At 40.6% G+C, this 26733-nt stretch overlaps 1 long non-coding RNA gene across 1 annotated transcript in view; it reads left to right on the top strand.

Moving 5' to 3' along the window:
* Window positions 1-26254, top strand: part of LOC115853983 (uncharacterized) — a 30186-nt gene extending 3932 nt beyond the window's left edge. Inside the window, exons 2-3 of the long non-coding RNA XR_009563711.1 lie at window positions 18840-18991; window positions 20341-26254. This is a non-coding gene — a long non-coding RNA (uncharacterized lncRNA). The remainder of the gene's footprint in view (window positions 1-18839; window positions 18992-20340) is intronic.
* Window positions 26255-26733: the final 479 nt, after the last annotated feature.

Here is a 26733-nt window from a genome sequence, read left to right as displayed (position 1 = left end):
TGGATCTTCCTGTTTGTCAGTCTTGTTAAGGCTGCAAGGAAGAGACTCAGAGTGCTTTGTGAATTAATTTATTTGCAAGGAGATCCAGGAACATGGGGGTAGCAAGGAAAGTCATCTCTTGTTTCACATAGCTACCCTGGGAACTTGTCTTCCAAAACTGAAACGAACAGCAGTTCCAAGGGAGAATAAGAAAAATACTCCAGAGTTTTCAGAGTCTCACCTAAGCTCACGGATCCCACTTTCCCTTTGTTTATTACCTAGTGTTAACTCTTCCTTTAAAAAAGGATATTATTGAGTCAGTTTGACACTATTCAATTTAGATTGCCCCAAAGCTCTACATGGGAGGTTGGCTTTCATTGTATCCAACTCATCTGTGGCTCTTTGACTTGGGCACTGTCCAAATTAGTCATGAATAAGATTACACAACTGTTTTTCTGTATCCCTAACAGATACACCTAGGTCAAAGAAGCTTATGGTATTTGGAAAAGACTCACATAGAACTACTATCTTCAGAAGCAGATTGTATCCAGAAGACACTTTGAGACTACACAGCCTCTTACAAACATACATCACTTTCTACTTGTTTCTACCATAGCTTTTTAATAAGTCTTGATATTTCATGGGGCAAATCTCTCCATTTTATTATAGTTCACAATTGTCTTAGCAACTTTTTTTTCCTTTTCTCTTTCAGAAGAATTTTAGTATTAAGCTATCAAGTTCCATGAAAAAAAATAATCCATTGGGATTTTTATTGGAATTGCACTAAAGTTATAGCTTGACCTGAGAACAAACATCCTTATAATATTGTATCTTCCCATTCATTAGTTAGGTCTTTTATTTCCTTCAATCATGTTTTGTAACTTTCTCTATAAAGAATTCTGGCCTCTTCTTTTAGATTAACTCCTGCTACATTATAGATTTCATTGCTATTGTTAATTGTTTATTTTTCCTATTATATTTTCTAAATGGTTATTGCTGTTATATGGTAATATTATTGATGTGATGTTGGTATGCTAATCTTGGAACCAGTACCCTTATTGAACTTTTTACCAGTCCTATTAGCTTTTCTATATATTCTTTTCAATTGTTCTGTGTAGTCAGTCATATCTTGTGAAAATAGCAGTCTTGCCTTTTCTGTTCCAAGTTTTATACTTCTTTTTTTCCTCTCATTGCATTAGCTAGGACCTCCAGGACAATATAATAGTAAAATCCTATCTTGTTCCCAGTTCTAATAGGAAATCTTCTGTTAGTTCACCATTAAATGTGTTTGCCGTGGGGTTGGTAGAAGCGCTCTATCAGGTTAATAAAGTTCCCTTTTATTTCTTGGCAAAAGTTTTTTAAAATAATGAATGATTGTTTAATTGATCAAATGCTATTTCCACATTTCTTTTTTTTTTTTTTGCGGTACGCGGGCCTCTCACTGCTGTGGCCTCTCCCGCTGCGGAGCACAGGCTCCGGACACGCAGGCTCAGCGGCCATGGCTCACAGGCCCAGCCGCTCCGCGGCATGTGGAATCCCCCCGGACTGGGGCACGAACCCATGTCCCCTGCATCGGCAGGCGGACTCTCAACCACCGCGCCACCAGGGAAGCCCACATTTCTTGATCTATATGTTTTTTCTCTGTTAATTTGTTAAAAAAGACAGAGAACCTCGGTAGGTTTTTCTGATGTGTTGTCATTTTGCATTCTGGAAGTAACTCTACTTCATGGTCATGTGTTTTTCAATATATTGATGAATTAAATTTATGAGCATTTTTTATAGAATTTTACTATTTATGTTTACAAATGAATTGGCTCTTATTTTGTTCTTATGTACTTTTGGTAATATATTTAAACGAAATGAGTTGGATAGATTTCCTTCTTTTTTTTTCTTTTAACTCTCCAAAACGGTTTGTACAAGACAGGAACTATAATTCTTGAAAGCTTAGTAAATTATCTAATAAAACTGTCTGAGTCTTCTATATTTTTTCAAGAGAGACTTTTGGCTATCAATTCAATTTCTGTAATGATTGTTGGTTTGTTCAGGTTTTCTTCTGGAATCATTTATTGTAATTTACATTTTCTCAAATATCTTTCTTTAAACTTATTGCCATAGAGTTTCTCATCTTATGATCTTTTCAGTCTCCATTGTCTTTTATAATTATGATCCTCTTTTTGCTTCTATTACTATTTATTTATTGCTCCTTATTTTTCTTCCTCAATGCTGCTAGAGTTCTGTCTACCTTATCTTTTCAAGAACCTATTTTTAATTTTTAAAATTATCTCTAATCAGTAATTTTTCCTCTTATACTTTTTTCTTCTATTTTTCTTGAGAGTACTCCAATGTTCTTCTTCCAGCTTCTTAAGCAGAATGCTTATCTCATTTATTTTTGTTTGTATGTGTTTTATAATTTTTATGCATGTAATTCTGTACATTTTCATTTTAGCTACATCTCTACAAGCTTTTATTAGTATTTTCATTGTCATGTAGCTCTGAGTATTTCATAATTTCCATTATGTTTTTTTCCTCAACCCATTAGTTATTTAGAAATGCAAAAGATGTTTTGTTTTGTCTGTCTTTTTAATGTTAATTTCTAGTTTAACAGCATTATTGTCAGAGAACTTTGTATAATATTAGCCCTTTGGGACTTCATATGTGATGAGTTTTTTGTTCAGTTTGTTTTGTTTCTAACACACCATTTTTTTTTAAATGTAACCTACATATAGAAAAATGCATTAATCGTACATATGCTGTTCAATGAGTTATTACAAAGTGAACACACCCTTGTAATCACACATTTTTTAAGTGATTTTTAAAAATTTATTATTATTATTATTTTTTTATTTTTGGCTGGGTTGGGTCTTCATTGCTGCACACGAGCTTTCTCTAGTTGCGGCGAGTGGGGGCTACTCTTTGAAGCAGTGCATGGGCTTCTCATTGCAGTGGCATCTCTCGTTGCAGTGCACGGGCTCTAGGCGTGCGGGTTTCAGTAGTTGTGGTTCGCAGGCTCTAGAGCACAGGCTCAGTAGTTGTGGCACACAGGCTTAGTTGCTCCACGGCATGTGGGATCTTCCTGGACTAGGGATCAAACCTGTGTCCCCTGCATTGGCAGGCGGATTCCTAACCACTGCACCACCAGGGAAGTCCCACACATAGTCATTTTTTAATTGAAGTATAGTTGCTGTACAATATTATATAAGTTACAGGTGTAGAGTATAATGATTCACAATTTTTAAAGGTTATATTCCATTTATTTTAAAGGTTATATTCCATTTATAAAGGTTATTATAAAATATTGGCTATATTTCCTGTGTGTACATAGTCATTTTTATAATAGTTCCATGTGAACTTTAAAAGAATGTATATTCTGTATTCATTGAGTGCAAGGTTAGATCAAGCTTGTTAATTGTGTGCTTTGGATCTCTCATATCTTTATTCATCTTTGTCTACTTGGTCTATTTCTAACATAGAGTTGTGTTATAATCTTCCAATGCCATTGTGGTTTGTTCATTTCTCCTTGAGTGAAATTAGAATACACAGGGTGAATTGAAGGTGGTATGAAAACATTTTGATGTGCATGCATCTGTGAATTGTTTTTACCATAAAGACAAAGCAGTTCACACATAATGGTTCGCTCACTCCATCCACTTATTGAGCTGTATACAAACCAACCAGGAAAAAAGAAAGATTTCTGCTTAAAATATACAGTACACTTAGAAACACATCTGTCACGTAGACCTAAACAAAAGCTTATGAATATTACATTTTGCATTCTTCTTCTTCAGAGACAGTCTTTTCATCCTCGTCATATATCTGTTCTTACTACTAAAGTCACTTACATAAGGACATATTTGTACTTGAAAGGAACAATAAGTTTCCTACAAAGTGTAAGGTGACAGTTTCTTGCAAGTTGTCAATTTAACATAAAAGAGGGTTAATACTCTTAGCTGAGGCTATGTCATGCTTTCTTCTTGGGATAAAGTTCTGCCCTACCATCATCTTTTGCTTGGGAAAGGCAATAGCCTCCTAGTTGGTTTTCTTATATATGTGCACACTTGCCACACTTTCATTTTTTTTTTTCCCACACAGCAGCCAGAGTGATCTTTTAAAATATCTGTTGTCCTATCTCTCCTAATTAAAGTCTTGCATAACTTCAAGATCCAGTGAGGTCTGCTTCCTACCTCTTCAGCTACACTTGGCTCCATGCTCCCCCATCACTGTCTGTGCTCCAGCCACACTGGCCTCTCTTCAGTTCTTTCCTTCCACAGGGCCTTTGCACCTACTTTTCACTCTGCCTTAAACATTATACTCTACACTCCTATTCATCCTTCAGAACTCACTCAATTCTATATTCCCGTAAGTAACCAACAAGGTCAAATTCTCCTATGAGCTTTCATAGCACTATAGACCTCTCCTTTACAGCACTAACTACAATCCTAACTTCACATTTTGTATTATTTAGTTAATCCCTGTCTCTCCTCACCCCCCACATAAGAATGTAGGCTCTTTGAAGACCAGGACTACATCAGGCTTGTCTCAGCCTCCATTCCAACACTAGCACACTGCCTGGCACATCATAGCAGTGATGAATGAATAAATGACCAGTTGTCTTTCTTCACTTCAAAGAGAATATATTAACCAAACATGCCTACACCCTTCTTGATGCCTCTGCTTTCATCCCATCCTCATTTCCACCCCATACGCCATACTCATCACCTCTCCCCCTTGTGCCCCCAACCCCAAATTAAAAATTCAAGTAAAAAACCATTGTCCAGTAATGTAGACTTTTACTGAAGATTTTGTGTAGTTACAGAGGAGGGGGTACATCACAAAGCAAAATGCCCTAACAATGCCCTTTTAACATCTCTGCTTTCCCCCCTAGTTCTTATTTCTACAACAGCTTGGAGGTGTCTCATCCCTCTTCTTTTTCCCCCTGCAAAGTCTGCTCTGGGAGCCCCTCTAGCCAAGCTACCTCATCCTCTACCTGCCTCTGCGTCTATGCTCAGCAAAACAAAGCACAGCCATAGACTGAGCCACAACTCCTAGGGCCCTTGGTTTATAGAGCCTCTTGCATTTTTAAAAAATTTGGAACAGAAAACGTTGCCCCTTTTTCACTTTTTCCTTTGCTTGATGATATTATTCCCTCCATCAGTGCCACTCTGTGCCCTCCCTGCTGTCTGTGGCCGACTGAAATATTATGTCCATCAAAGTCCACTTCAAATGTCCAATTTTCTGGAAACCTTTCCATAAAACATCCAAGTAGAAGTGATTTTTCTCTTCCTTAAGTATGTTTACTACTTTTTTTATTCTACTTGTTATTACAGGCAATGTTATGGTTGTTTTTCTCTCCCTCTCTTTAAGAACAAGTTTGGTTTCCTGTTCTACACGTCCCCTGAAGAGCCTGGCTCAGAACCTGTGCACAGCCCGCTCTAGTCCTGAATAGATCATAATGAAATTGTTCATGTATCTTTTCTTAGGCTTTAGTAAAAGCCTCTTCAAGAAAGCGACTAAATTTCATGTTTCCAAATGACAGCCAATGTTTCAATTTTGGAGTTACCTCGCAGGAACTACTCCTCGCTGGGAAAGAGCTCTGTAGATATTGTGGGTGGGTGCAGTACAGCTTTGGTTTAATAGTCTTGGAGAGAAGTTCTCTCTCCAGCTAAAAGATATAGTTCACATTTTTGCCCAGGTAGACTCTAGCTTTCTAAAATGCAGCATCAGTCTGGCCCTTGAAAGACTGTCAGGGCCCCTGAAACAGAGTCTAACTCTTATGACTTCTTAAAAGTTCCAGCGAGGGCTTCCCTGGTGGCACAGTGGTTGAGAATCTGCCTGATAATGCAGGGGGCACGGGTTTGAGCCCTGGGTCCGGGAAGATCCCACATGCCGCGGAGCAACTAGGCCCGTGAGCCACAACTACTGAGCTTGCGTATCTGGAGCCCTGTGCTCTGCAACAAGAGAGGCCGCGATAGTGAGAGGCCCGCGCACTGCGATGAAGAGTGGCCCCCACTTGCCACAACTAGAGAAAGCCCTCGCACAGAAACGAAGACCCAACACAGCAATAATTAATTAATTAATTAATAAACTCCTACCCCCAACATTTTCAAAAAAAAAAAAAATGCCAGCGAGATGGCTAACGAAAAGTGTTGGCATACAAATTTAAGCTCCTGAGGTCTAGAGAGAGACCTATTGCTAGCACTATATTCTGTTACCATTAGTGTGATCTTCAGGTGAACAGATCTTCTCAATGTTTTATAGTCACCTTGATCAAGCAAAATGTATGGAGGCCCAGTGATGAGGTTACTTCACTTGTAAATAGCTGAGGGCAGCTAAGATATAACTTACCATCACTTGCTCAAATTTCCTGCCAAATTATATTTATGTTCTCAACGCGAAACTAAATATCTTTAGCTTCTTTTATTCCTATTAGCATCTTCATTACCCTGGATTAAACATGGATAGTTTTATATATAGTTCTTTGGTTTATTTTTTAACATTTTTTCCATTCCAAATACATTTCATTATAGGAAAATTTTAAGATAGAAAGAAAAATCAAAAACAAAATTTTTTTTTTTGCGGGCCTCTCACTGTTGTGGCTTCTCCCGTTGAGGAGCACAGGCTCCGGACGCGCAGGCTCAGCGGCCATGGCTCACAGGCCCAACTGCAACCCGGCATGCGGGACCTTCCCGGACTGGGGCACGAACCCGTGTCCCCTGCATCGGCAGGTGGACTCTCAACCACTGCACCACCAGGGAAGTCCCAAAATATTTTTAAGAATCTATATTTCTACAACCTCAGGACAATCACAAGATTTTTTGTCATTTTTTTCAAACTTTGTTCCATGCAGAGGATGTTTTTAAAACATTGTAATCATGCTATAGATATACTGTATGCTGTTTTTTCACTTAAGATTTTATGTAAGCATTTTTCTGTAGTCTTTATTATGGATAATAATATCCATAATATTATGGATACATAAAATTCCAACAAGAGGAAGTAATTATAATTTACTTATCTCCTGTATTCCAACTTAAAGTTGGTTTAAAAAAAAAAAGAAACTATAAATAAGTACTTAAATAAACTCTAATTTTCTAAACATTTTACATTTATTCATGGAGTTATTTGCTTTTTTTTTTTGAATTTTGTTTTATTTATATTTTTAAACAGCAGATTCTTATTAGTCATCAATTTAATATACATCAGTGTATACATGTCAATCCCAATCTCCAAATTCATCACACCGCCACCCCCACCTCCCAGCTGCTTTCCCCCCTTGGTGTCCATACATTTGTTCTCTACATCTGTGTCTCAATTTCTGCCCTGCAAACCGGTTCATCTGTACTGTTTTTCTAGGTTCCACATATATGCGTTAATATACGATATTTGTTTTTCTCTTTCTGGCTTACTTCACTCTGTATGACAGTCTCTTGATCCATCCACGTCTCAACAAATGACCCAATTTCATTCCTTTTTATGGCTGAGTAATATTCCATTGTATATATGTACCACAGCTTCTTTAACAATTCGTCTTGTCGATGGGCATTTAGGTTGCTTCCATGACCTGGCTATTGTAAACAGTGCTGCAATGAACATTGGGGTGCATGTGTCTTTTTGAATTATGGTTTTCTCTGGGTATATGCCCAGTAGTGGGATTGCTGGGTCATATGGTAATTCTATTTTTAGTTCTTTAAGGACCCTCCATACTGTTCTCCATAGTGGCTGTATCAATTTACATTCCCACAAACAATGCAAGAGGGTTCCCTTTTCCCCTCACCCTCTCCAGCATTTGCTGTTTGTAGATTTTCTGATGATGCCCATTCTAACTGGTGTGAGGTGATACTTCATTGTAGTTTTGATTTGCATTTCTCTAATAATTAGTGATGTTGAGAAGCTTTTCATGTGCGTCTTGGCCATTTGTATGTCTTCTTTGGAGAAATGTCTTAGGATGCTTTGTATTTCTGTGGTGTCTGTTGTAACTTCTCCTTTTTCATTTCTAATTTTACTGATTTGAGTCCTCTCCCTCTTTTTCTTGATGAGTCTGGCTAATGGTTTATCAATTTTGTTTATCTTCTCAAAGAACCAGCTTTTAGTTTTATTGATCTTTGCTATTGTTTTCTTTGTTTCTCTTTCATTTATTTCTGCTCTGATCTTTATGATTTCTTTCCTTCTGCTAACTTTGGGTTTTGTTTGTTCTTCTTTCTCTAGTTCCTTTAGGTAAGGTTAGATTGTTTATTTGAGATTTTTCTTGTTTCTTGAGGTAGGCTTATATAGCTATAAACTTCCCTTTAGAACTGCTTTTGCTACATCCCATAGGTTTTGGATCGTCATGTTTTCATTGTCATTTGTCTCCAGGTATTTTTTGATTTCCTCTTTGATTTCTTCAGTGATCTCTTGGTTATTTAGTAACGTACTGTTTAGCCTTCATGTGTTTGTGTTTTTTACGTTTTTTTCCCTGTAATTCATTTCTAATCTCATAGTGTTGTGGTCAGAAAAGATGCTTGATATGATTTCAGTTTTCTTAAATTTACTGAGGCTTGATTTGTGACCCAAGATGTGATCTATCCTGGAGAATGTTCTGTGTGCACTTGAGAAGAAAGTGTAATCTGCTGTTTTGGGATGGAATGTACTATAAATATCAATTAAATTTGTCTGGTCTATTGTGTCATTTAAAGCTCCTGCTTCCTTATTTATTTTCATTTTGGATGATTTGTCCATTGGCATAAATGAGGTGTTAAAGTCCCCCACTATTACTGTGTTACTGTGATTTCCTCTTTTATAGCTGTTAGCAGTTGCCTTATGTATTGAGGTGCTCCTATGTTGGGTGCATATATATTTATAATTGTTATATCTTCTTCTTGGATTGATCCCTTGATCATTAAGAGTGTCCTTCCTTGTCTCTTGTAACATTCTTTATTTTAAAGTCTATTTTATCTGATATGAGTATTGCTACTCCAGCTTTCTTTTGATTTCCATTTGCATGGAATATCTTTTTCGATCCCCTCACTTTCAGTCTGTATGTGTCTCTAGGTCCGAAGTGGGTCTCTTGTAGACAGCATATATATGGGTCTTGTTTTTGTATCCATTCAGCAAGCCTATGTCTTTTGGTTGGAGCATTTAATCCATTCATGTTTAAGGTAATTATCGATATGTATGTTCCTATGACCATTTTCTTAGTTGTTATGGGTTTGTTTTTGTAGGTCCTTTTCTTCTCTTGTGTTTCCCACTTAGAGAAGTTCCTTTAGCATTTGTTGTAGAGCTGGTTCGGTGGTGCTGAATTCTCTTAGCTTTTGCTTGTCTGTAAAGCTTTTGATTTCTCCATCGAATATGAATGAGATCCTGGCTGGGTAGAGTAATCTTGGTTGTAGGTTCTTCCCTTTCATCACTTTAAGTATATCATGCCACTCCCTTCTGGTTTGTAGAGTTTCTGCTGGGAAATCAGCTGTTAACCTTAGAGGAATTCCCTTGTATGTTATTTGTTATTTTTCCCTTGCTGCCTTCAATAATTTTTCTTTATCTTTACTTTTTACCAATTTGATTACTGTGTGTCTCAGCGTGTTTCTCCTTGGATTTATCCTGTATGGGACTCTCTGTGCTTCCTGGACTTGGTTGGCTATTTCCTTTCCCATGTTAGGGCAGTTTTCGACTATAATCTCTTCAAATATTTTCTCTGGTCCTTTCTGTCTCTCTTCTTTTTCTGGGACCCCTATAATGTGAATGTTGTTGCATTTACTGTTGTCCCAGAGATCTCTTAGGCTGTCTTCATTTCTTTTCATTCTTTCTTCTTTATTCTGTTCTACAGCTGTGAATTCCACCATTCTGTCTTCCAGGTCACTTATCCATTCTTCTGCCTCAGTTATTCTGCTATTGATTCCTTCTAGTGTAGTTTTTTTTTTTTTTTTTTTTTTGCGGTACACAGGCCTCTCACTGTTGTGGCCTCTCCCGCTGCGGAGCCCAGGCTCCAGACGCGCAGGCTCAGCAGCCATGTCTCACGGGCCCAGCCGCTCCGCAGTATGTGGGATCTTCCCGGACCGGGGCACGAACCCGTGTCCCCTGCATCAGCAGGCGGACTCTCAACCACTGCGCCACCAGGGAAGCCCTCTAGTGTAGTTTTCATTTCAGTTATTGTATTGTTCATCTCTGTTTGTTTGTTCTTTAATTCTTCTAGGTCTTTGTTAAACATTTCTTGCATCTTCTTGATCTTTGCTTCCATTCTTTTTCCAGGGGCCTGGATCTTCTTTACTCTCATTGTTCGGAATTCTTTTTCTGGAAGGTTGCCTATCTCCACTTCATTTAGTTGTTTTTCTGGGGTTATATCTTGTTCCTTCATCTGGTACATAGCCCTCTGCCTTTTCATCTAGTCTATCTTTCTGTGAAGGTGGTTTTTGTTCCACAGGCTGCAGGATTGTAGTTCTTCTTGCTTCTGCTGTCTGCCCTTTGGTGGATGAGGCTATCTAAGAGGCTTGAGCAAGCTTCCTGATGGGAGGGACTGGTGGTGGGTAGAGCTGGGTGTTGCTCTGGTAGACAGAGCTCAGTAAAACTTTAATCTGCTTGTCTGCTGATGGGTGGGGCTGGGTTCCCTCCCTGTTGGTTGTTTGGCCTGAGGCAACTCAACACTGGAGCCTACCTGGCTCTTTGGTGGGGCTAATGGCAGACTCTCAGAGGGCTCACGCCAAGGAGTACTTCCCAGAACTTCTGTTGCTGGTGTCCTTGTCCTCATGGTGAGCCACAGCCACCCCCTGCCTCTGCAGGAGGCCCTCCAACACTAGCCGGTAGGTCTGGTTCAGTCTCCCCTGGGGTCACTGCTTCTTCCCCTGGGTCCTGATGTGCACACTACTTTGTGTGTGCCCTCCAAGAATGGAGTCTCTGTTTCCCCCAGTCCTGTCAGAGTCCTGCAATCAAATCCTGCTAGCCTTCAAAGTCTGATTCTTTAGGAATTCCTCCTCTCATTGCTGGACCCCCAGGTTGGGAAGCCTGATGTGGGGCTCAGAACCTTCACTCCTGTTGGTGGACTTCTGTGATATAAGTGTTCTCCAGTTTGTGAGTCACCCACCCAGCAGTTATGGGATTTGATTTTGTTGTGATTGCCCCCCTCCTACCGTCTCATTGTGGCTTCTCCTTTGTCTTTGGATGTGGGGTATCTTTCTTTGGTGAGTTCCAGTGTGTTCCGGTCAATGATTGTTCAGCAGTTAGTTGTGATTCTGGTGTTCTTGCAAGAGGGAGTGAGAGTACGTCCTTCTACTCCGCCATCTTGGTTCTCCATCCATCAAAAGTCTATTTCTTAAATAGACCAGCCTCCCTTTTCTTCTAAATGTTCAAAAAATATAAAATCCAGCCAAAGTGTTTTAAAAAAATATTTATTTTTTATTATTTATTTATTTTCATTTTGGCTGCACTGAGTCTTGGTTGTGGCATGTGGGATCTTTAGTTGCGGCATGCAGACTCTTAGTTGCAGCATGCATGCAGGATCTACTTCCCCAACCAGGGATCGAACCTGGGCCCCCTGCATTGGGAGTGCCGAGTCTTACCTAGTGGACCACCATAGAAGTCCCCGGCCAAAGTTTTAAAATACACTTTTGTGGTAGTTTTTTCACAAGTGGTAAAGGCAGTTGGATATGATATCCTCCCAGGACCATCATTAAAATATCAGGGTGACTTCTATTTTTTTTTTTAATTATTGAAATCTTCAAATATACACAAAAGGAGAGGAAATCGTGTAATGAACCAACCCCATGTACTCATCCCTCAGCTTTTACAATTTTAAATATTTTGTCAATGTCATTTTATCTATCCCCCGACATATACATTTCACTTTTGGTTTTGCTGGATTATTTTAAAGCAATCTCTGACAGTATTTTGTTTTACCCATAAATACTTCAGCATGTATTTCTAACCGTTAAAAAGGTTTTTTTCCTACATAACCACAATGCTATTATCACACATAACAAAAATATCAATAATCTCAGGAGCATTTTAAAATTGGATTCTGGAAAAAGCAAGCCAAAGGAATGAGTAATATAGAATTTCAAGCACTAGGGTAAGCAGGTTGGAAAGATGCTTTTGGCAAAGTTGGTACTTTCGCTCTTGTAAATGACATCACAGAGCCAGATGCCACTTTCTCCTACATATTTGAAATTGGATTTACTTTCTTACCCCAAAATGTATTCCCTTGTTCAGTTCAAGGCATTAGCCACCCTCCAGGAGCTCAAGGTCAAGACCCAGAGTACTTGTAGAGTCTTTTTTCCCTCCCCTCTCTCTGGTGCTCCATTTGACCAGTTCTAAAGTCCTAAATCTCAGGGTGAATATCGCTCATATCCATCCCCTCCTCTCCATTCCCACTTCAGCTTCTTTTGGACCCCCATTATCTGTCTCTACACTGAGGTACGGGAACGTCTTCGTTTGGGTTCCCCTAGAAACAGAGGCCTGAGACAAGGATTTGTGTATAGATCATTTATTCTACAGGTGATCCCAGGAGACCTGGGAACTGAGTAGGGGAAGTGAAGGAAGCCAATACAAGGTGTGTTATCAAGCACAGCAGGACATTGGAGCTCCATTCTACTGGAAAACTCTGGGGTACATTATAGAACATACCTCAGAGTCATCCCAACTGATGGGCAAGGGAGCTGGGGTATTTATCCACCACCTCTCCACCCATCATCGCTTGATGGCTGCTCTCAGGGGCAAGAAGTCCTGCACTGTGTACAGGCTGAGCATGCTGCCAGTCAGAAGGCAGAGGGTCACAGGCCTTCAGTGTATAGTGGTGAATAAGGAGGGTACATGGCAGGGCACGAACAGCACTCACTACATCGCCTCCGTTCTTGCTCTCTCCCCACACAAAGCCCACAGATAACTTTCCAAAGTGCAAATCTGGTTCTGGCACTTCTCTATTTAATAAAAAGGGTATATGGATGATGCTAAAGAACAACCTTGCTTATTTACCCTGATGGAGGTGACTGTCTTGAGTGGTACTTGACCTTATGATCCTGGGCACCTTTGGCATACCTTTTGCATATGAACAAAGTTTGGATTGGACTTTGAGTCCAATTGTGAATTCAATGGAGAGAGAGCTTTATTCATATGTGTATCATTAAAACCTTGTTTACTTACAGAACAGGTTGGGAGGGGGAGGGACAAGTGATTGCTTCTGGTTTGGATTCTGCTAGTGCAGCCCTTTACACCTCAACAGTTTTGCATAATCCTTCCCAGGCAGTGGAGTGCCTCCCTCCACTGCCGCTGCACCAAAGCTATCGTGGCAATAATTTGTTCTTCTTTATGCAGTCACATTATCTGGAATCTCAGTGTGATTTACAAGCTTACATAACTTCCCAAATGAGTCAGCGTGCTCCTCAAGAAGGCAGCATGGTGAAATGGAAAAAACACAGCATTTGGTAACAGACAGAACAAGTTCAGTTCCTGCATCTGCCACTTCCTAACTGTATGTCAGACAAGCTCTTCTACCTCTCTAAGCCTCAGTTTCTTCCTCTAACAAATAGGGATCAGAGTACCTACCTAGGAGGGTTATTATAAGGATTAAATGAGGTAGAGAGCACTCAGTGTGATACATAACAGGCCCTGAATCAGTGTTGACCTTCCCCATCCTACATCCTGATTTTACACATCTGGCAGCAAGTTCTTGACCGTTACCAACCTGCAGTGAGTGAAAAATGCTGATTTATATTGGTCTGCTTTTCGCACCAGTGGATTTTAGATGAAAGTCCAAATCAGTTCTTTGTAAAGGAAATTGCTCTTGCTCCACTGTGGGCAAAGCAGCCACACTGTGTGTGAAATAAATCCATACCAGAAAGGGCTGGGGTGCTCTAGGAAGAACTGGGCTGGCACAGCCTGGCTCGGTCCCCACTGCAGTGGCAGCCGAAGATCGCTGGCGTTCAGAGGCGACTTTGTGAGCGCACGGTCAGACAGACAGCCAGAAAAACAAAATGTGCAGGAGAGGACGTGACATCCCATCTGCATAGCTGCTCACCGCTGCGGGGAGCAGTTAGGAATAGCCTAGCAGGATGCCTTTTGCTAGAAGTGGCAGCATACGAATGTGGGTGCTGCTGTGCTGGCCAGGGCTGGGGACGATTCTGGAACTGTTTTTCCAAAGTGGCTGGAACAAATGCCTACAAGTTACAATAAATAAATAAACAAAATCCCTGGTCAGCAAATGAGCACTGCCGCAAACGCTCTTCCCTGCTGGTCACAACGCTCTTAGGGCAGGATTACCAGACAAGCTCATTTCCAGGATCATTATAGCCAGCATAATCCATAGTTAGCAGTCAGCTAGGGTAAGCAGAGAAAGTATTCATAATGAAGGGTGATTGATGAGTGTACTGTATCCATAAAAGCAAAGAAACCTCTGAAAAGAAAAACCAGGAGCCAATCTTTGAACGTCGAAACGCTAGAACATTAGAACAAGAAAGATTCAGATCATCGAGCTGTTCTGGTGATATTTAAATACTAAAAAAATAACAGAACCTTTCCTTCAAATAAAATCTTATTCAGACTCTCCCCATATAAGGCAAATAAAAGGGATACTGCTCAGCAGGGCAGGGGAGGAGGACAGAGGGCAGTGTGGTTCTGGAGCTCCAGCCTGTGAGTGAGCCCTCACTAGGTCTCCCAGTGTGGCCCAGAAAGATGTCTTGGAAATCCTGAGGCCCCACTGACCCCTGTGTGAAAATCTCTGGTCTAGTCTACTCCTCACATTGTACAAATGGGGAATTTAGGCTCAAGTTAATCTAAGATGGCCTAGCAGAATTGGGACTAGAGCCCAAACCTCTTGATTTTAAGTTCCTTGCTCTCCTAAAAACCATCTCCCCTTTAAAAAAAAAAAAAGTGTCTTTAAAGGTAAAGTTACCTCATGAAATAGCTTGTTAAAGTAAATGAGAAGGCCAGAGGCATCCAAGTATAAATACTGCCTTTGGAAGTGATCCCATTCTATCTTCTTATCGCTGTACCCAAGTGCAATTTCTTATTACATTTACGACTTTTAGTATGGCAGTCACAAAATCCAAGGAGAATTGCTAAATTAATGGTCTCTTAAGCCAGGATAAGTCTAACCAGTTTGTGCCTTCTAGAAAACAACAACTTAACTACAACAGCTTAGTATTTTTAAATTAAAAAATATATATATATTGGCACAATAAGAAAGGAATCTGAAATGCATGGCGGATGGAGATGGCCAAACCAAGGCTGTCACACAGGGGAGCACAAGGCACATCAGACTTCTGATCTACTTCCTGTTGTGAGACCTTGGATAAGTCACAACCTCTCTGGACCTCAATTTTTTTTAATCTATAAAATGATTAAATCATTAAAGTCACTAAAAGTTAATATTCGACAGAACCCTGACACAGAACTTCCCAGTGCTGTGGGTCAGCCAGCACTGTGCCTATTTCATGTACAATAGAGGTCCCTGTCTTCAAGGCTGAGAACCTGGCAGTATAATTACTATAGAAGAGAGAAACGAAGCAACGTGGAGATCACTGTGGGATAAAAGGAAAGAGGGAGGAGGGAAGCGGATGGAGAGAAAAGCAAAGGCTCTCCTTACATGCTTCAGAGGACTGGATGTTGGTCAGTATCCATCCTGTACATTTTTGTGACACCTATTACCCTGAAGTTCTCTAAATGGCAAGATAAATGGCATATGTAGACGAAGAAAAGTCTGTAAGACCATAAGCTGAAATACTAACTGTTTTTTTCTGGGTTGTATGATTATGAATGCCCTGCATTTTCTTTTTTCCTTTCTTCCTTTCTCCTCGTATGTGTTTCCTAAATTTTGTACCTCATCTATATATTACTAGTGTTCCCCCACCAGAAGGTAAGCCAGATAAGTGCGGGAATTTTTGTCTATTTTGTTCACTACTGTATTTCCAGTGCCTGGAACAGTGCCTAGCATTTTGTAGGTGCTCAATAACTATTTATTGAGTGAATTAATGAGTATGTAATTAAAAATGATATAAGAACAGACACACAGATCATTGGAACAAAATAGAGATCTGAGAAATAAACACATGCATATATGAACAATTAATTTACAGCAAAGGAACCAAGAATATACAATGGGGAAAGGACAATATCTCCAATAAATGGTGTTAGAAAAACTGGACAGCCACAAGCAAAAGAATGAAACTAGACAACTATCTTATACCATACACATAAATCAACTCAAAATGGATTAAAGACTTAAATGTAAGACCTGAAACCATAAAATTCCTAGGAGAAAAAATAGGTTGTAATTTCCTTGACATTGATCTTAGCAATGTTTTCTTTTAAGATCTGACTTCAAAGGCAAGGGAAACAAAAGCAAAAATAAACAAACAGTACTACATCAAACTAAAAAGCTTCTGCATGGCCAAGGAAAGCATCAACAAAACGAAAAGGCAACCTACTGAATGGGAGATGTTTGCAAATTAAATCATATATCTGATAAGGAATTAATATCCAAAATGTGTAAAGAACTCACATAACTCAACAACAAGAAACAAAGAACCCAATTTAAAATTTACACCCAATTAAAAATTTAACCCAATTTAAAAAGGGGCAGAAGATCTGAATAGGTATTTTGCCACAGAAGACACACAGATAGCCGCCAGACACATGAAAAGATGCTCAACATCACTAATCATCAGGGAAATGTAAATCGAAACCACAATGAGATATTACAACTGTTAGAATGGCTATTATTAAAAAGACAAGAAATAATAAGTGTTAGAGAGGATGTGGAGAAAAGGGAACCCTTGAACACTGTTGGTGGGAATGTAAATTGGTACAGCTACTGTGGAAAACAGTATGGAGAGTCCTCAACAAATTAAAAATAGAACTACCATATGATCCAGCTATGCTTCTACTTCTGGGTATTTATCTTAAGACTATGAAAACACAAATTTGAAAAGATATATGCACCCCTATGTTTATTGCAGCATTATTTACAGTAGCCAAGATATGGAAACAACCTGTGTCTATCAATGCATGAAAGGATAAGGAATATGTGGTGTGTGTGTGTATACATACAGCTTCTCTTCAGAAAGACATTGTGTCTTAGAACCTTGAGTATAATCATAGCCAACTTCATCATTGTGTGTATGTACACACACACACACACACATACACACACACATGTACACACACCATGGAATACTATCCAGCCATAAAAAGAAGGAAATTTTGCCATTTGCAGCAACATGGATGGACCTAGAGGGTATTATGCTAAGTGAAGTAAGTCAGACAAAGAAAGACAAATACCATATGATTTCACTTATATGTGGAATCTAAAAAACAAAACAAGCAAAACAAAACAAAAACAAACTCATAGGTACAGAAAACAGACTGGTGGTTTAACAGAGGGGAAGGGGTTTGTAGGGGGAGGGTGAAATGGGTGGAGGGAATCAGTTGTATGGCAATGGATGGTAACTAGACCTATGGTAGTGATCACCTTATACTGTATACAAATACTGATTTATAATGTTGTACACCTAAGATTTATATAATATTATATACCAATTTTATCTCAATTAGAAAAGAAAATTAGTGTGATTTTTTAAATTGCAGGCAACACAGATCATGTCTTAAAGCAGTAGCAGTGGCTTTAAATTCTTTTGGACCATGGCTCACAGTTAAAAGTGTGTTTTAAATTGTAACATCGCAATACATAAATCAACACACATATATGACATGTAACAAAGATTTCACCAAATAACACTTTATTATTACTACTTGTGATGTACTCTGGTCTTTCTCATTTAACCTCCCAACAACTCCATGAGGATAGGGTTCTTAGCCCCACTTTACACAGGAGGAAAGTGAAGCTTAGAGAGGTTAAATAACTTGCCCCAAATCAGCAAGTGGCAGAGTTGGTTTCTGATGAAGACCTCTCTGACGCCAACCCCCATATTCCCAACTACAACGCTTACTGTTTCCTAATGGACTTGGTTTGGGGTTTCTATTCAAAGCCCTGACCCATTTGGTGAATGTTCAATTAAAGACAGTTAGTAGAGTGTGGTAGAAAATGATGAAGTGTTACCAATGGATGTATATAAGGGAAAAAGAAGCAACATTTTTTAAAATGCAATATCCTAGGCATTTTGTTTGTTATACACCTCAATCCTTCCTACAACTTTCAAATTTAGGAATCATCTTTTTTTTCCATCTTATGGATTTGGATGCAGAGAGGTTTAGCAACTTTTTAAAGATAAGTATTTTATGTAGCTATTGGACTGTAAACTTTCCGAGGATAGAGACTTGACTCTCTCATTCGTGCTTCTGTTTTCAATGCTTAACAGTACCTGGTACGTAGTAGGAGATCAATACACATTTCCTAAAGGAATAACAGAAGGAGATAGCCAAGTGTTAAATCCAGATCTTCCCAACTCCCAAATCTAATTCTTTCTACTTCTGAACTCATAATTTATTAAAAACAATTGGTGTTTGGCCCGTGTCTTTTAACCTCTTACTTACTGCATAATTGGAAGTGTTTTGAGCTCTGGTTCCAATGCCCATTTGAAGCTCTAGGTACATAATTAGTTACTGAGTTCCCATCTCTTGGTGGAATCTGTAATTAAGCAGGTTTCATAAGACATACTTAGACATAGTCCCTGGTTCCCTAAAATGCGTTAACATTCACCCAGAAGGCCAGACTTGGAGAAAAACAGGGGGCTGGAAAATATTTACTATACTCCAGTATCATTGCTCTCCCTGGTCACCATAAGAAATTACAGAACTGGAAGGTGCTTTTTTTGTTTAAAATCAGTAAACACAAATTTTAAAAGGCATACACTTTCACAGAGTTTCTTCACAGTGCATCTTAGAAGTGAAACAAATTTTGACTCGCTAGCACACAATGATATTAACATATTACACTTTCTCCCCAGGAATTGGATAAAGGTGAGAAATGAAAGACATGTCAAGCATGCTGTTCTAGAAGGACGTGTTCAGATGTGCCTGGGACCTTGCCCTGCGTAATGCTTCAGGACTCAACAAGGCAGGCCCAGTGATGTGAATCATCTTTATCTTCTGATAAAGAGTGGGTGAATAAAGTCATTTCTTCTTGTCTTTCTTACTCATGTGTTGACCAAGGCCATAACTGGCCATGGCCCCAGGCATCCCAGGGCACATCACTGGGCCTTTTCACTTGTGTGCTCATCTATTTCTTCATTCCTCCACTTTTTTCAAGTACTTACTAAGAGTTCTTATAGGTTCAGGCTCTGCAAGATGTTGTGCAGCGGCTACAGGAGGAACGAAGTACGAGCTTCTAGACTCTGTGGGCATTATTGATTATACACCTGGAATTCAGGTGTGACTGTGAGGCCCCCAGCAACTGAGCTGGTGACTTAAGTATTATCACCTTCCTTCCTCGCCAGCTCCTGAGAGCTTGGGAAGTCTTTCCTGTTACTGTGCCCTGAGGTGTGTGATTCTCCCTTATTTCCCTCTACACAGGGTGTCACCCTGACATCAACACAAGGGTGGCCCTCTTGCCTTGAGTGAAATAGTACCCATGTTACCATGACTGCATGATCAAAGAGGTTCCACCCTTTACAAGTTAGGCAGTTGGAGAAGATGCAGGATCAGTTCCGCTTTGTGGATAATTCTCCTTGCTTCCTATAGTGAGTTGGGCTACCTCTATTTCCAGTCTGAACTAAATCTACTGTTTTCATTCAAAATATTTTTTAGCTTGGGGATAGGACTGGCTCTCCTAGAGTCAAATATTCTCTTTATATTCTCCTTATTTCCTGCTCTGAGTTTCCCTCTGTAACATCTACCCTGCTCAAAATCTTTTTTTAAATAAGTTTTATTGAGATATAATTCACCCTTTTAAAGTGTACAGTTCAGTGGTTTTTAGTTTATTTGCAGAGTTGTACATCACCACTGTCTATTTTCAGAACGTTTTTATCACCGCCCCCCCCAAAAGAAATCACATACCTATTAACAGTCGTTCTCCAGTCCTCCCTTTCCCCAGCCCCTGGCAACCACTAATCTATTTTCTGTTTCCATGAATTTGCCTGTTTTGGACATTTCATACAAATGGACTCACACAATATGTGGTGCTTTGTGATTGGCTTCTATCAATTAGCATGAAGTTTTCTAGGTTTATCCATGTTGTAACATGTATCAGTCCTTCCCCCCTTTTTGAGTGAGTAATCACTTGTACAGATAAACTACATTTTGCTTATTCATTCATCAGTCAGTGGACACTTGGGTTGTTTCTCCTTTTTGGCTATCATGAATGATGCTGCTATGAACATTCCTGCCCAAGTTTTTGTGTGGACATACGTTCTCAATTCTCTTGGATATATATCTAGAAGTGGTGTTGCTAGGCTGGCTCAAATCTTAAAGAAACATTTCTAATGGTCGTCATTCTTATCTGTTTCCCAGGGAACAGGTTTCTCTATGTTCATTAAACAAAAGGGAATGACCAATAGCAGGAACTTCTTCACCAAGTCCTGGACACAGCACCTGCTTTTCCAAGTCAGATACAAAGCCCAAACATTTCCACTCTAAACAATATGCAGCTTTGAAGGACTGTGGCAGACCAGAATGGGGACAAGTCACTGCAGTGGCTCACCATTAATAGCAGCTTGCAGCACCCAGAGGAGGTATGCAGAACCAGCCTTCTCTCATAAACAAAGGAACATTTACAGTTATGTCATTCTGTGCTTATGACCGATTCCTTGAAATCTAGTCCCTCATATCCTGTCAAGAATCTTGGACTATGATCTCTGATGGTATGCATATCATGGAATAAGCAGTTTACAACCTTGGAATCTTAAATTGCCCTTTCCCCACCATCCACTCTGAAGGCTCCTGTTTATAACTGAAGTCTGCCCTCTGCTGGTCGAGGGCAGCCCAGACTGACACCACAGAGCCGCTGAGGTTTCTTCTAAAATCATCTCTTCTCCAGGAGCATTTTGGAAATTGCTACAATTTATTTAGCTATAGAAATACGACGAAATGACCTCTTCTGCAAAGCATTCCTCTTTTATTTTTATTTTTTGATTTTTGTAGGTTTTTTCCTTTTATTCAACAGTAGCAGAACTGGACCAGTTTTGGTTATATTTATGAGCCACTTTCATTTGTGATAAATAACCATTATTTGTATTTATGCAGTGCCTTCCCAGGCCCGTCTGCTTATATTGACTCATGAATCACTAAAATGCTTTCCTGTGGTAGAAGCGGAAAAGGGCTGTTCGAGATAGGAGATGGTGCAATTTATGGGCCGTTAACTGGCCAGTAGTTTTCCAGAGGTGGTTTGTAGACTGAGTGGTGAGTAAAGAAAGACCCAGAGACTGATTCTCCTCACATTCTGTAGGGTATCCATTTGCCCTGTTAGAAGGCTGCAGGGCATCAGGCATTTGGGGATCCCAAGCAGACCTGGCAATCCTTTCTTCCTATTCGTTCCACATGGGCACTGTGGCCAGGAAAGCAGGTGCAGGAGGATGGGAAAGGTGAGTGGGGAAGGAAGCCAGAGCCCAGGGAGACCATGAGACAGTGTGAGCAAAAGTCTGAACCAGTCATAAGAGGAAAGGAAGAAGCTAGGGGAGGGAAGGTGGATAAGAGAAAGGAACAGTGGATAAGGACAGAACAGGGGACTGAAGAAGTGACTCCATTTTTCTGAGGGCTATTATCTGCTTTCTGCAATGCAGTTAACTGTAAAAATCTGTTTAGTTTTCAGTTAACAAAGGAAGGGAATCCTGTCTGATATTCCAGAGTCCTTGAAAACAACCCTATGCCTCTGACCTAATGTTTTAGGAACATTTATACTTTCTGCCTTGAGAGAAACGCAGCACTTTTATGAAAGAAAACTTAATTTTTAGAGAGGTGGTTTGGGTTTCTAACCTCTGAGTAGGTGGAGTGGGAGGAACGAGAGCTCCTTATTATGAGCATACACCATAGCCAGAGGCCTGCAAATCTGTCCCATTCCCCAAGTACTTGATCCTCAAGTTCAGCCAGAGTGGGGCCTCCACTGCCCACCCCACGGTCACCCTCACCCCAAGGGTCTGATTACCCCCGTCAGTCTGCTTGGGGCTGCAGAGCCCCGGGCTCGGGGTGCAACAGAGATCCCCGTGTCCTGTTCTTTCTCTTCCCCTCCGTTTCCCTCTTGCCTCCTCCCTCACCTCCTTCCCTGGCCCTTTGGACTCAAGTTCTCTCCTCCCACATTGCCCCTCTCCAGACTTTGTTACTCAGAACTTAAGCGCTTGAGGAAAGACAGGGCTCAGTGTATTCCTATGAGTGGGTGCTGATGCCCCTTTAAAATCCACCTGGGAGAGAGAGAGGAGAGAGAACCAGATCTTCTGCCTTTCCTCCCAGAGATAAAGGTTATTCTTAGCAGTAAATAGGTTTGGTATTTGGGGAGTGTTTTGTTTCTCTCCTTCCTGTCCCAGGAGCTTTGCACATAGCAATTCCTCTTCTTCATGCAGGGAAGACAAACGGGGAGAAAGAGAAGAAAAAATAGAGACAGGGAGGCCGTCACTGTTGCCCTAGTAGGCTCTTCTCAGGACTTTGGAAGGCCAATCCCGTTGGTTCTGTTGGAAAGCAGGGGAGTGCCCTCACCCCCAAGCCCAGAAGGCCAGTTTAATTCTAGCAGTCACTTTTGAGGCGAGAAGGCTAACGGCCAAATGAACTCCCTTCAGGCCTTTCCACAGCACTTTGTATGTAGCACGGGTTCGATAAATGTTTGCTCAGCCAGCCTCCCGCTTGCACCCTTGTTAGTAAGGGTCTCCCAGGACTGCCCTCACTGGGTGTTAGGACGGTAGCAGTCAGTTAGGGAATTCAAACCCCAGCATTAGACTGCAGACTTTGGAGAACCAAGAACTTGAGAAATTTTTTAAATTAAAAAAAAAAAAAAGTATTAAAAAGGTAAAAAAAAAAAGACAAAATGGCGGGCAAACCTCGAAAAGACTTACGTAATGCTATTCCACTTTGGAGCCGGATGGTGAGATTTTGCAGAGCCGCCAGCAGGGGGAGCTCGGGCAGTGTGTCAGAATGCCAGCGCCCAGGTTGCCAGGAGCCAAAACCTCCCGATAAACAAAACAGTGAACCTTTGTGGTTTCTCTTGGGTTCTTAATCCTGGGACGCTCAATCCAAGACGGCCTGATTTTCATCCTAGGGGATCCAGCTAGCTTCTCACAGAACACTGGCTGGGTCCTGGAATCTTAATAGATCTCTCCCTCTTTTTTCTCCCTCCCAAACTGCTTTCTCTCTGTCCTCCTCTATTTCTAATCCCTTGTCTCAAACTCTCTCAGTATCTCTTTGTGTGTATCTCCTTCTGTAATTCCCATTTCCTCTGAATATGTGTTTCTGCCTATGCTTCTTTCTTGTTTTTTCTCTATCATTCTAGGCCCACTAGTAAATGTTAATGAAAAATAAATGGAGATGAAACTACTGCAGACTGAGCTCTGAAAGATTTTAAGATCTGGCAAAAACTAACACTTTGAATAAAATTTAAAATATGCTACACAGCAAAAGTGGCTAATCCTGCCAGCACTTACAGTTCAGTCATGTCTTCTGTGTATATTCTCCTGTGTTTGTCTCTAGGCCTGCTGCCCTTGCCGTCCTATAATTCTCTGTTGTCCATTTGCTGTTGCCAAGCTGCTGCCCACCTCCCCCAAACCATTGACCTCCAAGGGTCATCTCCCTCTCTGACCAGTCCAACAAGGTGTTTCAGGTCCAGAATAGTTGTACCTCTAGTGACACAGTTTTTTGCTTCTTAAGTAAGACCCAGCCCAGAGCACACTGGAACTCTTGGGATTTGGGGTCGAGGGGCTCCAGGTGAGAAACTGGTGAGGAGCTCAGCCTTGCGCTCTACCTGAAACCTCTTGTCCTCCAATATCAGGTGCTCCAGCTGGACCTGGTCTACTCTGCCAGAGTATCTTTGCTCATGGTGACTTTCTCTCGGGGATCTTACTCATTGTCTTTCTTTTGCTCCAGACTGACACCAGGGGACCTCTAGCTTATCACACAGTCTGTATATATCTGACCCCTTTGGGGGACAAAGTTTAAATTCTTTTTCTGGCGTTTTGGGCACTGAGGACTCAAGAAATGCAACTGAGTATGTGTTTTAAGTTTCCAGAATATCCCATGACAGTCAAGAAGCACCCCTAGCATCTTACAAAAGGATGCTTTGCCTGGACCCCACAGAGGCCAAATGAGGGTCCTGAGCATGGACTGTATACAGATGGCTCTGGGCAATGCCACTCAGCAGGCACTGTCTCAGTTCCAGCCCCAGGTACTGTGACTACTGTGGTGGTGGTGGTGAAGTATCCTCCTCATTTCTACATTTCGTGCTTATACCCTCATTAGGATGAGTCTCCCAGGACCCATCCTATGTCCAGATTTATCCTGTCCTATCCAGGTTCTCATTATTTTTCAGACCCTAATTATGTGTATCCCTGAGAGGCAGATTCTACCATGAGATCAGGTAGGACATGAGACTCTTTAATCTTAGCACTTTAACTTTCTTTCAGCCTCCTGTAGCCAAGGAAGGTAGTGGTGGTATGATCTGATCACCCCTCTTCCTGCCCTGCTCAATACTTGGTAACCATTATCATTTCCTAGTTCCAGAGCCTGTTTGGACCAAGTTGAAGACCAAAGTAGGCAGTAGGGGGGCAGACAGGCAATACAATCCAACATTTAAAGGCAATGACGACTTGCTTGCCCTTGCTGGGCCCTGACCACACAGAGAGGCTGAACAAGACATAGGCCCTGTCCTTAGAAAGTGAATGCTTCAATTGGACTGACGCACTATGTCTCTGAATAGGAATAAAAATGAAACTGCTGCAGAAAAACCCAGTGCTGCAAAGTGCTAACATCATCAGGCAGGTTGCCTCTGCAGTGCGATCCATAATCTCTGTGACTTCCAGAGCCAAAAGAGTTGTTATATGACTTTCTAAATTAAGCTTTTGCATTACTTTGGAACTTACAAAGCATTCCTTCCCACAGACACTGTTCCCAAATTAAACACTTTGTGCTTGTGCAGCTGTTCAAATGTTAGTGAATTGAAGATGGAAAGGTTCTTAGGAAGGGAAGAGAGGTAGGTGCCTAGAAAGGAGAGGAGAGCCCTGCGGGGGAGTTTTTTTTGTTTGTTTTTATAGGGGGTGGAATTGAAGAGCTGGGGGTCAGATATCAGGGATTATAGAACAGTCGAAGAAAATTATAATCAAGTTAGTCAGCGCATAAAATGTTTTTTAAATTATTAGGTCTAGATAAGTGTAGGTTAAGGGGGGCGCATTATGATCAAGTATTTAAAAGCATGCTTTTTTTTTTTACATCTTTATTGGAGTATAATTGCTTTACAATGGTGTGTTAGTTTCTGCTGTATAACAAAGTGAATCAGTTATACATGTACATATGTTCCCATATCTCTTCCCTCCCTCCCACTCTCCCTATCCCACCCCTCCAGGCAGTCACAAAGCACCGAGCTGATCTCCCTGTGCTATGCAGCTGCTTCCCACTAGCTATCTACCTTACATTTCGTAGTGTATATATGTCCATGCCTCTCTCTCGCTTTGTCACAGCTTACCCTTCCCCCTCCCCATATCCTCAAGTCCATTCTCTAGTAGGTCTGTGTCTTTATTCCTGTCTTACCCCTAGGTTCTTCATGACATTTTTTTTCTTAAATTCCATATACATGTATTAGCATGCGGTATTTGTCTTTCTCTTTCTGACTTACTTCACTCTGTATGACAGACTCTAGGTCTATCCACCTCATTACAAATAGCTCAATTTCATTTCTTTTTATGGTTGAGTAATATTCCATTGTATATATGTGCCACATCTTCTTTATCCATTCATCTGATGATGGACACTTAGGTTGTTTCCACCTCCGGGCTATTGTAAATAGAGCTGCAATGAACATTTTGGTACATGACTCTTTTTGAATTATGGTTTTCTCAGGGTATATGCCCAGTAGTGGGATTGCTGGGTCATATGGTAGTTCTATTTGTACTTTTTTAAGGAACCTCCATACTGTTCTGCACAGTGGCTGTATCAATTTACATTCCCACCAACAGTGCAAGAGGGTTCCCTTTTCTCCACACACTCTCCAGCATTTATTGTTTCTAGAGTTTTTAATGATGACCATTCTGACTGGTGTGAGATGATATCTCATTGTAGTTTTGATTTGCATTTCTCTAATGATTAATGATGTTGAGCATTCGTTCATGTGTTTGTTGGCAGTCTGTATATCTTCTTTGGAGAAATGTCTATTTAGGTCTTCTGCCCATTTTTGGATTGGGTTGTTTGTTTTTTTGTTATTGAGCTGCATGAGCTGCTTATAAATTTTGGAGATGAATCCTTTGTCAGTTGCTTCATTTGCAAATATTTTCTCCCATTCTGAGCACTTCCTAACACCATACACAAAAATAAACTCAAAATGGATTAAAGACCTAAATGTAAGGCCAGAAACTATCAAACTCTTAGAGGAAAACATAGGCAGAACACTCTATGATATAAAAGCATGCTTTTAAGTGGAAAACTTGGTGAGTGGCTGTTCTCCACTTTTAATCAGTATGAACCAGAGGAAATAAACTGCCAAGGTGGTATCTTAAGGTCATTGTAAGGCCCACTTTTGAAGATGTGACAATAGTTAAACACTAGAATGGGTTACAGAATTTGGCTGGGCACCCTCCTCCAGAGGCCTTTGTTGAAAGAAGCAGCCTTGTGTTCTGCAGGGCTGCAGGTGACACCCGGCATAGACACGGGCATGACCTGGAGAACTTGGCTCCCCAGATTCTCTTCTAGATTGGGAGAGAAAAGAACTCATGTAACATT

This window comes from Globicephala melas, chromosome 4, assembly GCF_963455315.2.
Source record: "Globicephala melas chromosome 4, mGloMel1.2, whole genome shotgun sequence".
Taxonomy (NCBI): Eukaryota; Metazoa; Chordata; class Mammalia; order Artiodactyla; family Delphinidae; genus Globicephala; species Globicephala melas.
This window is presented reverse-complemented; position numbering and strand designations above follow the sequence as displayed.